The following is a 23,057-nucleotide window of genomic DNA, read 5'->3' as shown; positions in this document are numbered from 1 at the left end:
CCCATGGACAGAGTTAATAACGAGGTGAAGGCCTGGGGAGGGGGTGGGAGCGAAGTGGAGGGGGTCAATGGGGGGGATGGGACACCTGTAATACTCTCAACAATAAAGATTAAAAATATATATATATATATTCATTCATCTATGGTTCAGCCTCCGCTCTAATCCTATGAAGACAACATTCATCATTTTTCTCCTAAAATTTAATATAAAACTTGAGGGATCAGTGAACCTTCTTATTTTGTATTTGTAAAATAAGAAACCCATTAAAGACGTCCACATAAATGCATTTTCCCATCATGATCATTACCAAGGGATGATATTGAACTGAACTATATCCACTACATGTGCTTTGTTCTTTAAAATATAGTCTGTATGTCATATTTTTTCATTAATCCACGTAGTTCTTGAAATCTATAGAATTAGGCCTAGAAGTGGTGACTTCTAGGAAGCTCCATCCTCAGGAAACAAACAAAGGCTTACTTCATAATTTCAAAGTTGCCACTTATCCTTGCTCCAAAAAGTAGTAAATCCAACAAGGGAATGGATGCCATTCCTATCAATATGTCCCCAGATGAAACCATTCTGATTGTCAGCTCTGGGTGCTCTGAGGTTTTTCTGCGAGCAGTGACACAGTATAGAATCAAAGGTGTGGGTAGGGGGGCAGGGATCTTGGCATTGACACACAGTGGTAATGTAATCAAGTCAAAGCTCAAACTGCTTGCCACACAACAGCCAGTAAGTCAAGTGACAAGGAGGTGGGGCAAGGAAAGCGAATTAATGCAGAAAGCCAGCAGGCTAGAGTCCTAAAGGACCATCTTGAAAAAGTACAGAATTCAGTCGTCTTTTATGTCAGAGGAAGGGAGAAACGGGAGAGGTATGAAGCCAGGAGGTGACTGATGACCTCAGTCAGACATCTGGATGCCAGCAACGGTCCGAGGGAGATGATGGAACTTCTTTGCTAAACAATCATTATTTTTGTACATACCTTCCTCATCTTCTTGGGGAGATAGTTTCAAGGAGGAAGGTTGTTTCACTAATTCCTAGGCTACAGGTTAGATTCCTTTATTGATTGGCATATCTATATTCAGGACTAAGCAAAAGTTGCTAATCAACATGGTATGGGAATTGGGCAAGATGAAGTCAGAAAGACTGATTATTTTATTCTATTACAGCAACTCAACAATGATGAAGTTGTAGAATCTGGCACAATATTCTCATATTGTATCTTGTTGTAGTCTAGACTGGAGGAAATACCTAAAATAAACTAGATGAGCATTCAACATCCATGCAATAAGTCCAAAAATTAAGGGTGAGAATGTTGCACTCAACATCCATGAAATAAGTTCAAAAATTAAGGGTACTCCATACCTACAGCTTGCAAACCTAGGATTGGAACTCTCTAACCCCTCCCAACAACTTACTTTCTACAGTACATTAATATATTGTCTTTACTATTATACCTTCACTAATCCAGGAAACTCTTGCCCAGGCATATAACTTGATTGTTCATTGTAAGAACTTCCCAAAAAGACCCTTTAACTCTTCAGCAGGAGGCATCAACAGTTAACACCAGAAAGATCTTTAAATCTCTCACTTCAAAATCTTTTTCTTGCTGTTTTCACTCCTAAACTGTTATATCGTTATCTTTACTCAGTCAAGCCTGCTCATTGAAAGACAACCTGAAACCAAACTTCCAGTTTTCAGTAAAAGATGGCCTTTCTCTAAACAATAAGTGCAGCTTGGTCTTAGCGACAGGTTGTGTTGGTGATATTCAGAGAGCCAGCCCTTGCCAAGTGTTTGGTATGGCTCTCGCAATAAGCTAAAATGGTTGGAGACTAACATATGGCTTTTAACCTATTTCCCCCAAGGTATCAGTGGCCCTCAGTGTTTAAATAATTCTACACCTGGACATTTAAATTTCTGCCTGGTCCAGCATTTGCCACAGAATGTTCTGTCAGATGTCAAGAGCTGTTACTTGCTTTAAAGAAAAAAGTCTCCATGGTCAAACAATTTGAGAACTGCTCAGTTAAGGATAAAACCCATTATTTCTTTACTGCACAACTTCTCAGGGCCTTTAGTATACTACTACGTATACAAAAACATCCAAAAGGGAGTTATTAATATGCAACCTTTACAAAATGTATTTGAATGTTTTGTCCTAAAGCAGCTCACTAAATTGTCACTGGATACAACATGGATGAAGAATAGTTTTATTTAACTTAAACTTCAACCATGCCCTTTATCCACAGGCCACTGCAAGCTAAATGGAAATAGCTGTCTTAGCACTCAGCAATCAGCTCTGTGGAAACTTTGGGGCAGCCTTGAGTTGTGTGGGCAGGTGAGGAAGAAGGAAATGAATCAGCCTGAGTTTTGCCTGATGAGGCCTGTGTGTCTGGGGTCATGCATAGGTCGTCCCAGCTCTCCCCTAGAAATGGAATGCTAGCCGTCCAACATCCTGCTGGGAGCCCCCCAGGCTTTTCCCACACTTCTGATAACCAGACACAAATTGGCTAAATATTCCAAGTTGCTGATCTTTGCTCAAAGGAAGGTCCTACTGGTAGTAGACCTGTCAGGTTACAATGAGGTGGCGTCTGGCACACGCTGCTTCACTAACTAAAATTCTCACATTGCTGTCTTTCTTCACCATGCCCTTCTACTAAGATCTCCACAGAAAGGACATTCATTCAGTCAGCATTTACAAGTCTGACTTTCCTGTTTCGGGGGTGGGGAGAGGAAATTGACATTTACTGTGCATTTTCTTTGTGCCTGACATGACATAGGCACTTTCCATGTTTTATTTCATGCAATTCACACAACTACAGAAAATCATAATAGAGAACATTTATGTAGCGTTTACCATTTGTTAGGAGCTACTGTGAATGTTTTACATATGTGTGGTCCCCTCAGGGCTCACAGCAACTCTATGTGGTAGACACTGTCATTACCCTCACTTGACAGGTGAAGAAACTAAGGGATTCAGAGGTGACGTCTCTTGTCTAATGTCACAGAGATGGTTAGTGGCAAGGCCAGATTTGAACACAGTCCATATGTCTAACCACTCTATCATCATCTGCCATCATTTGTTTTGTTAGCTGAGAAACCAAAGCTCAAAGAAGTTAAGTGGCTCATTCAGAGGCACCCAGAAAGTGGAAGAACAGGAACCAGATTCCATGTCTGCCAGCTCTCAAGTTCTTTTTTTCCTTCTAGACCAATATTTCTCAAAGCATGGTCCAGGGACTGGCAGCAACAGAATCTGCTGGGAACTTGTTAGAAATGCAAGTTCTTGGGCCCAACCCCAGACTTGTTAAATCTAAAACTCTGATGGGGGGCCTGGAAGCTCTCCAGATGATTCTGAGGCAGGCTAAAGTTTGGGAAACCTGCTCTACACTGAGCTGCCTTCTGTAGAGCATTGAAACTAGAGGTCACCTTCAAGGGCTAGAAAGACTGTTGTCTACTGGTTAAAGGCTCTGAGAAGTTCACAGAACCAGTGCCTGCCACTAACTGCCTTCTAAAAGACCACTTGATTAGACCCAGCATATTTAATTGGCTTGTCAATAGCCCAGCCTATGGTTGCTCTTTTCCCCCTGAACCATTCACAGAAGAGGAAAAGAACAGCTTTGCTCTATTCTGTGGTCAAGAGGAAGACCAGGCTCTCTCAGCCATCTTTGACTGTGACACTTGCTTCACAGATACAGAGATTCTCAATGCGTTTCGGTTCAGTGTTTTCCCACTTTTGCCTGCTAGCTCTGTCTGGACCTACCTGTAACCCTTCTTCTCTCAGCTCCTTCCTCTTCAGGAGAAAACATTTCTGTGGCAATATGGTCAGCTGATGTGCTGCCCTCCTGGGTGGTACATTGTGCAATGAAAAACTTCTTACAGTCCTGGAACCAAATTTTTTTTCCTGTTTTGCCCTAAGGATCAGTTCAGTAGCTATACTAATGCTTTCATCATGAAACATTTTAAGATCTCAGCTTTCCCCTGAATCATGCTGTTGTCAAGAGGTTTGGTGTATGTGTAAGAGACAAACAGAACAATAAAGTGATTTTTATACCAGCTAAAAGGAAGTTAAGGAATTTTTGATGGTTCAAGGTGGGAGCTGGAAAAGCCTTTGACTCAAGGACAAAGGACCACACAGTCCTGAATAGTGGCTATGCCACATGGGAAAGAGAGAGAGCCACAGATAAAAGGGAAAGATGCTAAACTGGCTCCAACGTGCTCACTTGCAGTCAGGGATCAAAAACATACTATTCTTTAAATCTATTGTCCTTCCTTACTATAAATTAATTTAAGATCATTGAGTTTCTACAGGGCATATGTTGCAATGCAGCATCAACACGGAGCGCTTCAATTGGCTTTAAGGCTGAGGGTGCATGAGAGCAGGAGAACAATCTGTGTATAGATTAGCCAGAGTTGCGAGGAGAGCTGTAAAGGGGCTACCCAGTTCTCACTCGTCTCTGGTCTTGCCTCTTGGTATGTTTCGGGGATCTGCTGGTTTGTTGGTTTGTTTTTTGCTTGCCTTGTTTTTTATTGACCCACACTAAAACCAATTAACACTAGAAAGGAGACTACATTAAGAGTCAGCAAGCCTGATTCATTGGTTGAAGGTGCATGTTGGATTCAGGCAAAACATTCCACAGCTTATAACGTCTCTAGACACTGGTGGGTTGTCTTGAAACCTAAATGAGAAAAATGCATGTAATTACAACCTGTTAGCTATTATATTCAATTTACATTCATTGAGAATTTAGTGGTTGCTTGCACCTGTCAGGCGAGGCCCTTGGGGGTCATGGAGGGGCTCTCCGTGGAGGGCAGGTCTGGTTGGGACCATCACCAGCCCCCCTACCTAGTCCAGTGAATTTGGGCAAGTTCCTTATGCCTCTAAACTTCCTTACCTTCTTATCTAAAGAAAACACATCCCCCAAGGGGTTTGTGGGAGCAAATGAGCATGATCATCTGAAATTTTCAGACTTCTCTGTCAAGCCAACGAAAGATAGCATCATAATTTGTTATATAAGTAGAATACATACTTTTAAATGTCTAATTCTGAAATTGGTTGAACTTTTACTTCTGTGGTATAATAGAGAGAACCCTTGAATTTGGAATTAGAAGACCTGAATTTAGGTCCTTGTTCTGCAGTTCTGTCATTCATTAGCTGTGAAACTTTGGGCCAGTCACTTAACCTCCTTGGGCCTCAGTTTTCTGATTTAAGAACTAGGCTAACATCATCTACCCATAGGTTTTTGTAACAAAAACAGAAGTTGTTGGGGAGAGAGGAAGAATAACTCATGTTGCACACTGAACACTATCTGAATGTGATTGCTACTAATTTTCTTTAGAATGGTTCCCTCTGCTTCCTGAATCACTGCACCCTCCAGGCCTCCTAGAAACTGCAGTCTGGATTCCTCTTGCCAAACTAAGAGAGCTGCCCAGAAGCATCAAGTTTGGTGTAGGCATTTTGTAGAAATAATAATTATAATAAAAGCCCCCATTTATTGAATACTTCATGTGTGCCTAAACTGTGCTAAGCACTTCATATATATTATATCAAATAGTACTTATAACTCTGTGACATAGGAATTTCTTGTCTCACTTTGCAGATAGGCTCAGAGAGGTAATTGTCCAGAAGTCACACAGCTAATTACCTGGGATTCTGACCAACACCTGAGCCCACACCTTAATCACTTTTATACCATTATGCTTTTCTTTTGTGTGCCCTTTGGAAGAAGAATAAAATCTACTTGGGTTGAAAATCCCAAGTCCTATCTCCTTAATCTTCATATTAAACTGCATGGAAAATGTCTAGCACACAATTTAAATTATGACCTGCTTACTCACCCTCACTCCTCCCAAATTACTGCTGTGATAAAAGCTTAATATAACAATCTCTGTTCCTCATAAGAGTTACAAAAAGTCTGAATCATTTCATTTTACTGTTTCTAAAATAAAATCTATTTGGTTAGTTCTAAGGTTTTTGAATATATTTGACATAAAATATCACACACACACACACACACACACACACACAGTCTTTAAAGTTTCCCCCCCTCCCCCCACAAAAGCAGCAGAGAAAAATTTTCCCAGGACCCGAGCTCAAGATATTCCTGATACCAGATGCCTCCACAAGCTGGGCTGCTGTCAGTAAGACAGAGAAGCTGCCAAGGAGCCAGGCCATTTTCACTCCACATTTGGTCTGAGGCCAGAGTGTTGTCTTTCAGCTTTTAGAAAGCCCTCCTAGGGTGATGTGGACACAGAAATGGCTATATGTGACCATCATGGCCTGCAGGGTATAGAAAGAAGGTAAAAGCCTTTGTAAATGGCGAAGATCTTACCTGAAAAGGCTGGAAAACTCTTTTTTCCAATGCAAAAAAAAAAAACACACAAAAACTACCAGAAACAGTCGAGATTAATCTTTGCTTGGGGAGATGATGTTAACCAACTTCTGATGAGGATGGTGTCCTAGTGCTATGAACCTTGAACAGCAAGCTCAGTTCCACAAGTTTGATCACAGTATGATTACGCTTATGTCATTCAAAGTGAGTCCCAAGGAATGTTGTGACAAACTTGGTGATGGCTCCACGCAGGGAAGGCACATGCATGTGTAAGCCTCATTGAGTCAGTGTGGATGCAGAAAGGAGATACTCAAAAAGGGATATGGTGAAGGAATGCTAAAAGAGATACTATTTAAAATCTTTTGCTTTGCCCTACTAGATTTTTACTTTTATAGGCTTCTATAGAAGGACAATGATGTATATCCTTGGCCTCCACTATAGCATGAGGGGTGGAGGCAATAGAAAGGGAAATGCTTAAAGCCATTGACAATCCCTAGCGCATTCATTCAACAACTATTTGGGGAGGGACCACTGTGTACCTGGTAAGGTGCCATGTTCTACAGATACAAATGACCAAGAGCAGACATCATCACTGCCCTCATGGAACTTTGTATCTAGTAGAGGAGATAGTAAACAATCATATAGCCACATGAATATACAAAAATTGAAGCTATGACAAGTACTGAGAAAGAGTGGCCATGGTGCTTTGAGACCCTAAGTTAGAGAATCTGACCTAGTCAGAGAGGTCACCAAGGTCTTCCCTGAGAAAGCACTGCTTCTGCTGATACCTAAAAAATGAATCGAAGTTAACTAGGTAAAGGAATGGGGGGGTACTCCTGGCCAAGGGAACAACACATGTGAAAACCTTGTGTTGAGAGGAATCATCTTGATGGAAAGTCAGAAATATGACCTAAGGGTCACCAGAAAAGCCAACCAACCCCTAATCACTTCTGCTTCTAGTACCTAAAGTCCCTCCATTATTCAGGCATGCTTTGGGTTAATATTGTTATTCCCTTAAAGTGTTCTTTTATGCTCAAAATAACCAATTAAGTCAAGTGAATGGTTTTATCTCTTCTGCTTTTTCTTAACAACCAAAAGTCCTTGAAGCCCTGGCCACAAGTCCTTGAGTTTTGTACAGAGATTGAGTAGTGCTAAAGAAAAATAATATTTCAAATAACAAAATGATAATTTGCTAGCAGTCAGATATTTAATGAGGGGACTTCCTATGAAAATAAAAGAAAAACAAAGACTAATAGTTAGAAACCTAGTTTCTGAGTCCAGAGGACAGCCAGTCACGGTTTTTAAGCCTGAGCTTGAGGCAGCTCTGGAAGGTGGAGTAGGATAGCAGTGATCATCTGATGGATTTTTCTGGTTTGCTGTTTGAACACCTCTGGTGATGGCATCAGGTGTTCCAGCGAACTTCCTGAATGGCACAAACAGCAGAAGACATGAAGGTTGCCCACACATGACCTGCTGCAGTTGTTTTTTTTTAAGCGTATATCAAGCCATTCAGCTTTGGCTTGCAGAGCTTCATGAAAGGGCAGTTGCAGTTTCAAATCAGGAGGGGGAAAATTGGAAATGTTAATTTTGAGAGTTATAGCTGGGTATTGGTAGAAACTAGAATTCAGGATTTAGTAAGGACTGGAAAAATGTACAAGACAGAACCTGCAAGGGTGCACTATGGTTTTCCATTGAAACAAAAAATTCTTTCTACATTCACGTCCATTTCTATCACAGATAATCAAAGTAAGACTAATTTGTTCGAGAAGCATGCCTGGCCTCATTCAACTTGGCCTGATCATTTACATCAGTGCAGCAAGAGCTTGCATAGGTCCACTTTGAGTTTGCTTTGCTGGAACTTTTCAGAAGTAATCCCAGATTGGACTTTTAAAAGCTAAGAAGTCAATCCAAGAACTCGCTACCACCTTTAGCCTATAATGCATATTGATTTGGCCGAATTCTTCTCTTCTCATTGTTCTCAAAATATCCTTCCTCACCTCCAAGGTGGGAAACCCTGTAAGCCAGATACAGGCCAGCTTTTCCAAAAGGGGCTTTATAAGCATTGGTTCCTTAAAGTCAACTTCAGTTCCTTAAAGCTGTCCGGTCACATCTGACTTAATGCAGATAATTCGCAAACACTACATTCTAATCAAAGGCTGGGGATATAACCAATGTTTCCAATTGTGTCCTGTTACAAGAACAGAGTCATGTTGGACTTATGTAAATAACTATATTGCCATGAAAATAAGAATACTAAGAGTTTCCACATTCTAGAGAGGTCAGATAGGGAGAAAAAAAGAAGTTTCAACTCTGTTTGCAAAGGTATAGTTTACAATATTGCTGTAAGTTACGATAGCTTAAAAGAAAAGAGAAAAAGGTTTCCTTAAATCTGGAAAGCAAAACATTAAAGAATCAGCAATGTTTTTTTAAAAAGTCATTAAAAATTATAGTTATCCTCATCAGTTCATTCAGGCCCAAGAATTAATTCTTGTTCTGCTTGATATTGGGTTAGCAATTTTGTGAATCCATCAGCTTCTTCATTAGTTCAGGAAATTCTTCCTCAGCCTGGTGGCAGGGTCTCAAAGTTATTCAAGTGATGCCATCATGGATCATTCTCACAGAGGAGAAACAGAGTAAAACAGTAACTGCCTGTGAAAGACGAAGGGCTTAATATGGCCATGGTTAAAGATCTGATGAGAGTTCATTTGATAAGAAAAATTAGTTATTTCTGTGGCATACAACATTTTAACATAATAACTGGACAACAAAGGTATTGCAAATTTTTTTAAATTTGAGAGAGAGAGGAAAGGAGAGAGAGAGATCAATTTGTTGTTCCGCTTATTTATGCAGCCATTGGTTGATTCTTGTATGTGCCCTGACTGGGGGTTGAACCCACAACCTAGACGTATCAGGACGACTCTCCAACCAACTGAGCTACCCGGCCAGGTCCAGTATTGCAAATCTCTAAGAACGTCATGCAATTTCTGGAATATCTATATTAGTAATATAGATCCATGCACATATAATCTAAGAAGATTTATTATCACTTTCTTATGCAAAATTTCAGGTTTAATTTTACTTATTCCTACAGTGGTGGGAGTTGACATCAAGAACTTAAAGACAAGCAATAATTTTTGTCTTCTACGTCTTTGCTGAACAAAAATCAACACCCTGTGGCATTTTCATCAAGGAAAACTTGCTTTTATACATTTCAGATGAGAAGGCAGTATTTCCCTTTCTTGAACAAAATGATCTGATAGGTTACTAAAGGAAACCATCTTTAGAGGAAGCGTTTAGTAAGCGTATTTTGTTTAAACAAGTCTTCCAGTAGGAAACGAAGGGTTTATTGCCTTTACTTAAGAGAAGGCTCTGTAATGTCATCTCAAAATTCTGCATCTCCTTTGGCTTGTTTCTGTCTTGGTTCCGCCCAAGCCTTATTAATGGTTTGCTTCATATCACCATCTCCATCTTCATAAATTTTCTTTAGAACATTCATCAACCCCTCACTAGCCTATTTCAGAGTCATAGAAGGGCTTTTCTTTCCCTTTTCAGCCTGAGTCTGGTAGACCCACTATGTGTTTTCTGCTTTCTTTCTACATAAAATAATCCCCGTATATGTCTTGACCCTTTTGGAACTACCTTCCACAGAGATGGGTTTCAAGAGATTGTTCACAATCGTGGAATAAATATTCCCAGTTAAATTTTTTACCAAGAGAGCAAAGCTCTCTCTGTGACATGCACCTGCACATTCTCAGTGGGGACTCGACGGCCTTCCAGTTAAGGTAATGTAGATTTTCACAAACTTGCCTGACTGATCCAGCCATAATTACTGATTTTCACAGTGTATCCCATTGTAATGGGAGCAACCACAACAACATCATTGCCCACAGGTTCTGCTTTCCTCTGTAATTTCTGCGGCATCTTGTTCTTGATTTCTGTCGCGGTCTTAGATTTTTCAGCCATAAGGGCATCGCGTACTCTTTTTCTGCTGAATAAGCAGCACCTTCTCCTCTTTTCCAGCAGCACCTTCTCCGCTTCTGGATCTTTCAGTAACTCTTCCCTAGCTGAAGCCACTGTCCAGCTGGGTTGGGCAAGGCCCAAGCTGCAGGTGCTATGGACTGAGCAGGAAACTCGAACCAACTTAAGTGGCAGTGCCCACAGGCTATTTCATCACTTCTTATTTGGCAATGCTTCCACACAATTGAACATACCAAGCCACCCTAATTAGCTGAGCATCTCTTTTACAAGATGACAGATTTTCCAGGAGGGCTCTGGGAAATCTCAGTTAGTTTGAAGTCAGACTCCAGTTAGAATTTGATTTTGGAAAGTTGTCAAAAATCTCTAAAGGTCTGAGCACTTGACTCCACAGGATCACAGGTCACTGTGAAACAATACCTATCTATTTAATCAAAGTGACAACTAAGAGATTTCCAAGGCATGCCCTGGCCAGTGTGGCCCAGTTGGTTGAGAGTCGTCCCGTGCACCTCTCTCTCTCATAGATGTTTTCCTCTCTCTTTCTCTCCCTCCCCATTTCTCTCTCTATATAAAATCAATAAAAACATATTTTTAAAAGAGAGAGAGAGATTTCCAAAGCAAATACAAAAGTTTCATTTATTAAAACTTAGCTCTTTTAATATTGAGAAGTCTTGGTTTTCTTAAGTAATCAAAGACCTGATGAAGACAAAATGAAGCCCTGGCCAGTATGGCTCACTGGTCAGAGCATTGGCCAGTGCACCAAAGGGTTGTGGGTTCGATTCCTGGACAAGGGCATGTACTTGGGTTGCAGGTTCGATCCTTGGCCCCGGTTGGGGCTCATTTGCGAGGAGCCGTACATATTGATGTTCCTTTCTCTCCTCCTCCCTCCTCCTTTCCACTCTCTCTAAAAATCAATGGAAAAAATATCCTCACTCTTTGGGTGAAGATTAAAATATTTTATAAATAAATAAATAAATCCACCCAATCTTAGCCAGCATCAACCACACAAGAAAAAATTCCTTTTCCATGATTCTTTTCTCAAAAACCTTCCAAAAATATTTTTTAATCCATTCCATTTTTGTCATTCTACGTTAGGACAAAATTCCTCTCTTTTCCCCCTAACAAAAACACACGCTTCTTACTTTCCTTATCAAAAATGCATCTTCTTTTCCTTACACGCAGAATTATTTTTTTAAACCCTGACTATTTCTAGTAGATTCATTTACAATATTGATTGGAATTTTCATTATTAGTAACCCTGATTTTCAGTGAACACTAGAAACAGGCGATTTGAACTGTGTGCCACATACTATTATTCTACAGCAAGTGTATGAATACATAATTATATAATCCTCTAGAGACATATATATGTCTTTTTCATTGTAAAATTTCTCATATTTACTAACAGACCCAAATATTTTAGCTTCTATATACCATATAAAAACAAGCTGCTAAAAGTAAATAAACTTAAAATTATATTCAGCAATTAATGTGTCAATATTTAATCTTATTTGGAAATGATCTAGATATTCAATGAATATCCATCGTTAACTTAACAATACAGCTTTAAGGATCAAGTTATCCAAAAGTTTTTTACAACTATTTTTAAGAACACATATTATAAATCATAATAACTGTTGAAAAGTTTATTTATAAACTTTTAACCCATTTTAATCTATTTAATTCACTTGTTCTTATAATTATGCTTGAATTGCTTATAAAATTTTCATAAAACATTTAAAAAAGCTAGCCATTATCTTAAGTTATTTTTCTTGTTGACAAATTAGGAAAGTATCAAAAAAATCACAGAAACAAAAGCCTGAAGTTAAACATATGGCTCTTCCCCCCCCCCTTTTTTTTTACTGTCATGTTTGACATGCATCAAGCAATTCCTTTTTATTGTACATTTTGTTCTGAGGTTTGATTTATAGTGTTATAATCGTAAATACCTAGCAGAGATAATGTAAGCGTGTTTAACTAGTAAACCTAGGTAGGAAAAAAATGTATATCTGCATTATATTTAATGCCAAAAACTCTGAAGGCATCCCTGTTTTATTTTACCAACAATTTTAAAACTGTATTTACTAAAGGATATCCCAGATCATGTGAACTTAAAAAAAAAAAAACAACTAAAAAAAAACTTGGGTTAATTTTTATATTTCTGAGTTTTAGGAAAACTTAGTTTATATGTGTTTATTTCCTTCAAAGCTAATTATAATAGAACTCTATTGAGGACGTTTATAAATAAAATTGGTAATATCACTTGGAGATGGAAAAATATAACATATGTAGAGCATACATATATACAGAAACACAAAGACAGATGCAAACAGAGATCTTACAGCTTTCATTCTACAGTTTTAGTAATGAGTCAATAAAACATGGTAATAGTAACCCACTGGCTTATCTCCACATTATATATTTACCTGAATTGCATTTCCAGCAAACGGGGCAAGTAGGGTTACCCGTATACCTGTATTCGTGAAGGAGCCTTCTAAGGTTTTATCTGCCCTGATATATAACCTGATAGAAGCTGTGCACTCGGTCTGAGGGCAGTGGCTGGAGTTATCTAGCAGCTGTCTGATGTGTCCAGTGCACATCTGAGTGGACAAATACTCATTTCTATTTCTAAATAGTTCTTTTTTTCTCTTTTCAGCCTCAGGCGGTTGCTTTTGGAGGTCCCAAGTCACTCGAGAGCCCCGGCTGGAGGGGAGGGGGGCTCAAAACTCTAGTGGCAGTAGGAAGCTGAGGGGCTGCAGTGAGAAAAGCCTGGCGGGGAGCCAGAGGGATGGAGGAGGTGGAGGCGTGGAGGGGACATTTAAAATATTCAAGGGAACGGGAGGGAATCCTGAAGGTGGTGAGAGGAAGTGGGAGCAGGCGCAATGGGAAGGGAGAGGTCTTACAGGGACCCCTTTGGGGAGAATGTAAGTTTTCCCAGGAGGCCAATGAAGTTCCAAATCATCCTCAGCAAAATCATGCCAATGGGAAAAAGAGCAGACAGAGCTGGCAGAGCATACGGTCAGTAGAGGTTCAGGAAGGGGGTTGACTGAGGAGTTCCCACGGGAGAAGCAGAATCCAATAGAGAAAGCGGAGGCCGCCCAGAAAGCCAAAAAAGAAAGACTTCCAGGCCAGAGAGTCAGGGGATAATCCCTGCTCAGCCAAGAAAGCCAGGAAGAAGGGACCTCCAGCTCCGCAAGTACTTCTCAAGCAAGGAAGCCTGGGACCCTAACTCAGCTTCTACCGACAGAGAAACCTGGGACCCTGACCCAGCGTCCGTTTGCCTGGCACTTTACCTATGCTTTCCGAAGTAAACTCAGAATCTCAGGAATCGGAATCTGTCCTGACCAGCTTCAACAGGTGCCTGCCTGGAGCACTGGTCCGGGAGTCAGACTCTCCAGTGGATCTCAATCAGTCAGGGGTGAGGATAAGGGCTTCCAAGGTGCACCCCTGAGGTCCTGGGCCAGAGGTCTGGGGTCCAGAGATGAGTCTGATCCTACCCAAGTCACAGCACCATAACTGCTAAAAAAAAAAGAAAAGAAAGAAAGAAAGAAGGAAGGAAGGAAGGAAGGAAGGAAGGAAGGAAGGAAGGAAGGAAGGAAGGAAGGAAGGAAGGAAGGAAGGAAGGAAGGAAGGAAGGAAGGAAGGAGGAAAGAAAGAAAGAAAGAAGAAAGAAAGAAAGAAAGAAAGAAAGAAAGAAAGAAAGAAAGAAAGAAAGAAAGAAAGAAAGAAAGAAAGAAAGAAAGAAAGAAGGAAAGAAAGAAAGAAACCTATGACCCTTGTTTAAAGGGGGTAAGGCCCACTTTGCTCAGGACCTTCACGGCAGGTGTAGGGAGCTCTGCACTGAGACTTTGCAGGGGGAGAGAGATTGGGCTCAACTCTGAGTATGGCGCGGCCAAGTGGGAATTTAGAACCAAGGAGCAGGGTGGGTAGAGGAGGGAAAATTACTAAGAGGAAACATCAGGGGTAAGAGGGGTTCTGGCCAAAGCCACCCAACAGGATCCTCATTGAAGACAGGCCAGGGTGATCAGACATCGCCTGGGGGAAGGTGGAGAATGAGGCACCTGCTGGGATCCTGAGGGCCAGCAGATATTGAGGGAGGAGGGTTCTGGTAAAACTGACTTACCAGGGCTCTTGCTAAATTTTGTGAGGAGTGCGCAAATGGGCCTTGGAGAAAGTTCAAGGGCCTGACCAAAGTCTGGTCAAGCAAGGAATCTGTCAGTGGGTTTATTTCAAAGAGGAAAAGAATAACAAAAATGAGCCATGGGGGACCCAAAGACAGAACTTCATATTTTTCTAAATGTAACTCAATACCACCTGGCCAGGATTCATTAAAAGTCTCATCCCCAGAAAATCATGTAAACTTTCGCCTTCAGAGAGATTAGCGAGGCCCCAGAAGTCAGAGCCTTTGGGAAAAGCACATGAAAAGAAGCAATCCAATGAATAGAGGGAAACATCACGTTGCAGGAATGCCAATAATTCACCATAATTTACCAAACTCGAGTCTCCCACCCTGAGTCATTTTCAGCAGCTCAAGTATCCTTAAAGGTTTTGTAGCCAACAAAATATATTGATTCAGTATTATTTTCCTGGAATCTCACAACAGAAATTTCTCCCCCACGGCACATGATCAAGCAAGTAAATTATACTGGCTTTTCAGTCGATTAGGCCTGGGTTCAAATCCTCACCCTTCAACTTTTCCATGGGCCCCTGGGCAGGTCTCCTGACAGCCCTAACCCTTGTTTTCTCCACTGTGGACTGGGAATCAGAACTGTACCTGCCCCACAGAGCTGCTTTGACAGTGACAGGTAATAATGCATTAAAGTGCTTAGAAAATTGCCCGCCATGCAGTCAGCACTTAATAAATAGGAGACATTTGAAAAGAAGGGATAGATTAGAGGACTTGGCAAAGTCGAGAAAGAGTGTTTGGTTCCTAAGATATAGAAGGTTCCTGGTGATGAATCAGCTCGGCAAAACAGCACACAGGCCAAGTCGCAAAAGAAATGAAGAAGCCTGGGATTTCCAGACAAAGTGGAAAGAGCCCTGCCCTCTCATGCTTTCCCTTCAGATATGTGAGCCAAGTTCACCAATAGACAGGACGGGGGCTGCCCAGGCATCACCAAGTGGGTCCTGCCTGGAGAGGCCTGTGGCATTGAAATAGAACTTACAATTGAGACTTGAAGAGGGAAGGACATCTACTTGGGGGACTTCTGGTCAGAGTGATGCTTAGGAAGCTGGTAAGAGCTTAAATAAGTGGGAGTAAATTAGAAAGTTGGGCAAAAAGATGAAAGGAAAATGACCGCCTTCCTGCCAACTATGAGCTGCACCCCACGGGACTTGCCTTGTCACAGCTGGATTCATTTCTTGGTGCAAAGTTCCTTGGCCTTGAACTTAGCCTTGGGTTCTCAACATTCTTGGGCTTGGCCTGGCTTTCTCCAGTATGGTTTTCTCTTTCTGGAAAAAAGAAACACAGTTAAAAGAGGGAAGCTGTATAGTGAGAATGCCAAAGAATGTCTGAGAATATGAATCATGGGGAAGAGAATTCTTGAACTTGAACTTATCTTTCCCAAAGTTATTTTTATCTAAGGAAAAGAGATTTCCTTCTAGAGCTCCTGCATGTATAATTTATTTCTTTTTTTTTGGAAAGCTATGCTAATCTTCTCTGTATCGTTCCAATTTTAGTCTATGTGCTGCTGGCACGAGCATTGTACGATTTCTTTTTCTTTTTTTTTAAATAGATCTTTACTGATTTCTGAGAGAAGAAGGGAGAGGGAGAGGGAGAGAGAGAGAAACATCAATGGTGAGAGAGTCGTCATTGATCAGCTGCCTCCTGCACACCCCCATTGGGGATCAAGCCCACAACCAGGGCATGTGCTCTGACCGGGAATTGAACCGAGATCTCTTGGATCCTAGGACAATGCTCAGCTGCTGAGCCATGCCGGCTGAGCTGTCCAATTTCTTAAAACACTTTCTTATGATGTTCCTGCTTGTGTTTCATTCTTAACACGTAGACACTTTGAATACCTATTTCTGTCTCTGTCATCTCTTTTTTCTCACACCCATGTGGCCATGAGAAGCATTTGAGAAGGCCCTGCAAATGGAGCTAATAACCCTGTGAAGTTATGCCCTACACAAGTTTTGGGGGCTGAGGTATGAGGACTGGAGATTGTCAATACAATGCAGAAAATGGCTCACAGCTTTCTGCATGTCGCAGCTCATTAGTTATAGTAACGCTTCCATCCCTCCATGGAGTGGCCTGGTTTCCTGCCTCCCTGAGACCACCAAGGGGGAATGAGCAGAGAGCATCTGTAACATCTCTACACATCTCCATCGAGGGTACTGCTGGCCTCAAGCATCCAACAGCCCCACTGAGGAAACCTGGGCAAACCTCCCTGCCCTTCCCCGCTCTCCCCACCCCCGGTGTTACAGAACGCAGGACTAGGAAACAGAGGTGGTTGCAAGTTGAGATTTCGAGACCACTTACTGCACAGGAGATTTTGGGATCCTCTTTGATCCACAGGACAGACTAAATGGACTAATAGTAGTATGGAAAAATATTTTATGTTTTGATGGAAAACCATGCATACCCTTCCAGGTTGTGAGATTCTAGGCCTGTTCGCTGTATTTATTTTGAAAATCTTTGTAAATTGTAGGTAACTGATAGATATGTCATTTCTATCCTGTCTAGTAGTGATTTAGCTGACCCTCCTCCCACAACCACCCTTAGCCCTTTGGAAAAACCAGTTGTATCTGCATTTGTAATTCACCTCAACATTTCTCTACTTGTATAAATCTGTGCTGTTTTGATTTTTCCTTTGAAACAATTGTTACAGGTTGAATAGTGTACCCCCAAAAGATATGTCGAAGTCCTAACCCCTAGAACCCGTGAATGTCACATTATTTGGAAATAGGATCTTGCAGATGAGGTCATTAGGGTGGGCCCTAACCCAATATGACTGTGTCCATATTTAAAAAGGCAAAATTTGCACAAACACGTACACAAGTTGAACGCGTGAGAAGAGGTCAGGATAAGAAGGCACAGATCGTGGTAACACATCTACAAACTAAGGAAGGCCCAGCACTGTCGGCAAACCACCAACAGCCTGGAAAACGGTGTGTAGCAGACTCTCCCTCACAGCCCTCAGAAGGAACGCACCCTGCCGGCATCCTGAGCCCAGACTTCCAGCCTCCAGATCCGCGAGAGAGTAAATCTGTGTTGTTAAGCCACCCAGTTTGTGTTACTTTGCTATGGCAACTCTAGCAAACTAGTAAGCCAGTTATCACAGCTGGCTAGTTCCCTTGCATCATATGAGTAAAAGAAAATTTGTATCACCTGTTAATTTTATATCTGTATTAGGTCATGAGTTTACCTTTTATCTGAAAATTATCTTTCAGTAAGACAAATGCATCTTCTGTCGTCCCTCTCCATTCCTAACCACTTCTCAGCCAGGACGATCCCTCAGTATTCTTTTTTCATTGAACCGTTGGGTTGCATAAAGGCATCACAATATTATCTTTTTCAAAACAACCCATAATTGGGAACTAAACTAATCAAATGGGCTCTCGCCTCATTCATGTGAAAGGATGGGAAGGAAATGCAGCCCTTGCAGCTGCCAGGCTCTGTGCTGGGCACCTGACATTCTGTAGGACATTTTTTAAATGCTTACCCAGCAGCTATCCCCCCTCCTTCGGTGGTAAAAGAACTCCAGTGTTGGACCAGTAGTGCTCGCCTTTCCCCCCAAGTCTCAGGAAAGGAGACCCTACATGACCGCTGAGACTGCCACGGGGGTCCTGGCCCCTGACCAGTGATCATTCAGACATAGCTGGGAGGCGAGGGCAGAAGGAGAGATTCCAAAAGGAAAGGTTTCATGCTCTTAAAAAGAGCTACGTGAGGAGGAGCACACACTTTTTATAAGTCTACATGTGATGCCCGGAACCACGGGGTCCATACTGTGATCATGAGAACAGCTATCTTGACTAAGGACAAAATTTGCCACACCAAATATGACAGAGCAGAAAGAAGGAAAACCCCTGCGTTCTTCATAACAGTGTGGAGCCAGGAACCAACCGAGGCTGGAATTGGTCTTCCTCGGGACTTCCTGATACGTGAGATAATAAGTTTTCTTACTCAAGCAAGTTGAACGGGAGTTTTTCATTCCTTACATCCAAAAGCATCCTGTACCTTGTAAGATGTCTTTGAACATGCTCATTGTACAGATGAAAACCTGAGGTTCAGGGAATTTGTAAGTTGCATCCAAGGTAACCTATCCAGGGTCACACATAAGACAAAATTTGTATCCTACTCCAACTCCAAACCCATCTTCTCTCCACTGCCATTTACCTCTTCCATGTTTATTATTGGTCACTGAAAAAAGATTAATTTATCTTTGTTGTTTGTTTGTTTGTTTGTTAAAGTGTCATAGGAGGCCATAGAGCCTGATGCATAAGGACAAACTTTGGTGTCAGCAGACCTGGGTTTAAATCTGCCTCTAAGTGACCTTAGGCAAGTCGCTTAACCCTTTCAGCTCTCTCATATGTAGGAAGGAGATAGCAATCACTATAATATAATGTTGTGATGTGGATTAAATGAAACTATATATATAAAGTACTTATCACAGATCCCAGCACATTACACATGCACAGAACAAAACTGGTGGCTCTGTGGTTCCTATTACTGTGCCTTCAGTGTTACCCTACCTCTTCGATAGGCGGCTGGCATTCTGATTGTGAAGAGAACATCTTGTTCCCCATACAGAGTGGTGTCATCAATTTGACTCCAGACTCAGCAGAGAGTCCCCTCTCCGCGCTAAGACTGCGAGCTCCTCCTCTTCCTGCCCAGACAGCCACCATCAAAAGAGCCCAGCTCCCCGGGAGCCCCTGGCATTCCTTGGTGGAGCCCAGCCTGGTTTTGTCTCTTCTCACATTACCCCCCCCCCCAGGGCTCTGAGAGCTTTGATGTTCACGTGGCTGCCTGGCAGGGGCAGGAAGATAAAACCCCACTTGTTCCCTCTCTCTACAATAAGACCTTTGGCAATTTAGAGGGACACAGAGATAAAAGCCTGGAGTTTTTTTCCTTTCGTTTTATTTTTTTCCCCAACAACAAATGGTGGTTTGTCCTTACCAGCTGCTCCTTCAGAGCCACACCAGCATCAAAGAGCATGAAATCTGCAAAAAACCAAGGCAGGCGAGATCTATCCCACCCTGTGGGGAATTCGCGTGCCTACAAGGCAAACAGAAAGTGGGGGGAAAGGGGAGCTGTGTGCAGTGCATCTGGCTGGGGTGATCTAACCTCACACACACCCCTCTTCCCATAAGTTTGTTTTCTTAGCATTCACGCTGTGCCACTTTAAGCTTGGCACACAGACAAGACAGGGACAGGGAGGGACATGGAGAAAGGAAAGCTCAGCTTGTCTCGTGGGTAAATCTTGAGTCGATTTGACATCTTCTAGGCCAGCAGGCTTAATATGGGCAGGCCTGTGTATGTAGAACATTCAGTTTGGGCTCACACGTCTGGTGTCAGGCTCTGCTCCAAGTCCATGTGACCACGTGCAAGTGGAGAAGGAAAGAGAATAGTCCACCCGCAGGACAATGAGGCCCATTGTTTTTTTAGTATGTCCTAGGTGCTAAGTACTCCATATGGAGTGACTATGGGATAGGTGGACTACTTTCCCCATTTTATAGATGTAGTAGCTGAAGCTTAAAGAGCAAAAGTCAGTTGTCCAAGGTCACATCCTAAGGGGCAGAGGCAGGAATTAAATTCAGATCTGCACCAAAGTGTGTGTTCTTAGCCAGATGTTATAATCTGCTTTCTGCAAGGATTATGAGTGACTTTGAAAACTGTCAAGCAAGATACAATTATAGGGCACATGTTACCCACTGAGTTGTGTCTCCAAAAAACATATGTTAAAGACGTAACCCCCGGTACCTGTAAATGTGACCTTACTAGGAAATAGGGTCTTTGCAGGTGTAACCAAGTTAAAATGAGGACATACTGGATTAGGGTGGGCCTTAATCCAGTGACTGGTGTCCTTATGAGGGAAGGGAAATTTATATACAGATATGCACAGAGGGAAAGCAGAGGCAAAAACTGAAGTGATGTTGTCACAAGCCAAGGAATGCCAAGGATTGCCGACAATCACCAGAAAAGAGGAAAGGAGTCTTCTCCTAGAAACTTTAAGAGAACACAGCCCTGCCAACATCTTGGTTTTGGGCTTCTGGACACCAGAACTGTGAAAGGGTAAATTTCTGTTGTTTGGAGCCACCAAGTTTGTGGTACTTTGTTACAGCAGCCCTAGGAAACTAATATAACACCTGTCTTTGTGAGGCCGGAGAGAGTTGGGTGGTGGTAGTGGTGTCAGGGGCAAGGATGCTAGCCGAGAGACAGAGACAGAGACAGAGACAGAGACAGAGACAGAGACAGAGACAGAGACAGAGACGGAGACGGAGACGGAGACGGAGAGAGAAAGGGGGCATGAAGACAGTGAAACAAGGGGCTAAAGTGAAGTAAAGGGAAAAAGGAGAGAGAGAACGGGAACCAAGTTTGGTGGCTCAGCTCCTTGAAAGAGAGAAGAGTGAAAGAAAGTTCCAACATCACCTGCCTGTGAGGGAAGGGACTGGGAAAGAGCAGGAGGGAGCTGCCATAGCTGACCCGGGGCAATGACCTTGCCCTGCACCATCAGCCCAGCCTTCTCACACCTCAGCAGGGCTCTTACATCAGACTCTTCTTCAGTTACTGCACTCAGGGAACATGTATTTAGCACTCACACAGTGACTGGTGCAGAAGAGGGCCCTGGAATGAGGGCTGGAGAGCAGCGTGAAGGAGCAAGGACCCAGGAGCCTCACAACTTATTCAGCTGGCTGTCCTTCACCTCTCTCCATCCTATAAAGCGTGTGCTCTGACCCCAGCACGCTCACCCACCTTGCTGGGCCCGGGACACCTTCCACACCCCTTTATCATAGTGCTTGGGCATTAGATTGTGTTTCTTTCTGTATATGTTTGCATACAGATACAGATAGATGATAGATGATAGATAGATGATGACAGATGACAGAAGATGATAGATGATAGATAGATAGATGATAGATTAGATAGATAGATGATAGATAGATGATAGATAGATAGATAGATAGATAGATAGATAGATAGATATAGATAGATGATAGATAGATATAGATAGATAGATAGATAGATAGATAATAGATAGATGATGATAGATGATGATAGATAGATGATAGATAGATGATAAATGATGATAGATGATAGATAGATAGATGATAGATAGATAGATAGATAGATAGATAGATAGATAGATAGATAGATAGATAGATAATAGATATAGATAAATAATAGATATAAGGCTCCTCCATTAGATTGTGAACTTCTGGAAGGCAAGGCCAGCGTCCTGCTCAACTCTGCCTAGTCAGTGCCTTCGCAGAGCCTGCTACACAGTAGTTGATTAGTAAACAGTTGATCAATGAATCCACAGTATTCTAAAACAAAAAGTTTTAAGTAACTGAAAAATAGGCAAAGGACATAAATGCATAAATTACAGAATAAAAAATATAAATGGCTCTTAATCACATGGAAAGATGTTTGACTCCAGTCACAGTAAGAGGAATGCAAGTTAAAGCTACAATAAGACAATGTCTCACCTCTCAGACTGGCAAAAGTGTGACAAGATATCATGTTGAGTGGCTGTGGGGACACTGGCAGGCTCATAGGTGCTCACAGGAGTGCAACAGACATAACTGTAAGGAGGTCGATTAGGCAACATCTATCAAAATTACAAATATGTTCATGCTGGGTCCAGCAATGCCAGCCCTGGGGAACATTTGTAGGATGCCTTACACATATACCAGCAAACAGAAAACCAGAGTGTGTACAGCATTGTTTGCAACAGCAAAAGATTTGAAGCAATTCAAGGGCCCTTCTCTAGAGAGCTGGGAGAAGAAATTGTGGTGCTTGAATAAGAATGAGGAAAATAAAGACTATATTCACATTCGCTTGATATGCATTAAGAAACACTGGGAGGAGTCACACAAAACTAATAAATGTGGTTCCCTAAGCGGGAGCTGGGAGCAGAGTAAATGTGCAGTGACTGGGGAGGGAGCAAGATTTCCCAAGGCATGGTTTTCTCATCATTTTAGTTCTTGAATTATATAAATGTATTTCCATGTCCAAAAAAATAATAAAGATAAAAACAGAAAAGCATATAATATCAAGTAATATGTAGATGACAGAGTTGGAAATGTCCTACAACTCTCTTGTACATTGCAAGCAAGTTCATGAGGAAGAAAAAAAACACACACTCAAAACTCAGAATAAATTAAAATAGCCTTAAAATGTACCCACTTGTTCAACCAATTTCCTGGAAGACTCAAGATGAGATCTATTTTCCTTAAGAGCAAAACACTGGGTAAATAACAATACCAGTCAAAAATCCTTAAGCTATCTGAAGGCAAAGTCCCATTGCCCACTGTGGGAAATTTCATAGCTCAGGACACAATTTGCCTAGCTACTCAGTTCTCTCACTTTCCCCCTGCCAATCCCACTAGAATTCAATTTATTTCCTACTTTCAGCCTTCCCTAGCCATTTCCAGCCTCTTTCTCAAACCCAGTATCCTCACTTCTTTAGACTCTACCACATCCATCAAAGCCACCTAAGATCTCTAGCTCAATATACCCTTCAGATTTTTATTTCAAAACCTAGCTGCCTCATAGAAGTGAAATGCCCTGCCCAACCCATGACACTATAA

The 23,057-nt window shown here is 41.8% G+C and overlaps 1 pseudogene across 1 annotated transcript; it reads right to left on the bottom strand.

Annotated features, from left to right (window-relative positions):
* Positions 1-9,711: 9,711 nt before the first annotated feature.
* Positions 9,712-19,020, bottom strand: LOC308552504 (calcyclin-binding protein pseudogene; annotated as a pseudogene). The gene is made up of 3 exons: positions 18,999-19,020; positions 15,643-15,755; positions 9,712-10,469 (listed from the first exon to the last, which is right to left on the bottom strand). The product of its transcript is annotated as a calcyclin-binding protein pseudogene (transcript).
* Between the last annotated feature and the right edge of the window lie 4,037 nt (positions 19,021-23,057).

Source organism: Miniopterus schreibersii (assembly GCF_964146895.1).
Source record: "Miniopterus schreibersii genome assembly, chromosome: 2".
Taxonomy (NCBI): Eukaryota; Metazoa; Chordata; class Mammalia; order Chiroptera; family Miniopteridae; genus Miniopterus; species Miniopterus schreibersii.
This window is presented reverse-complemented; position numbering and strand designations above follow the sequence as displayed.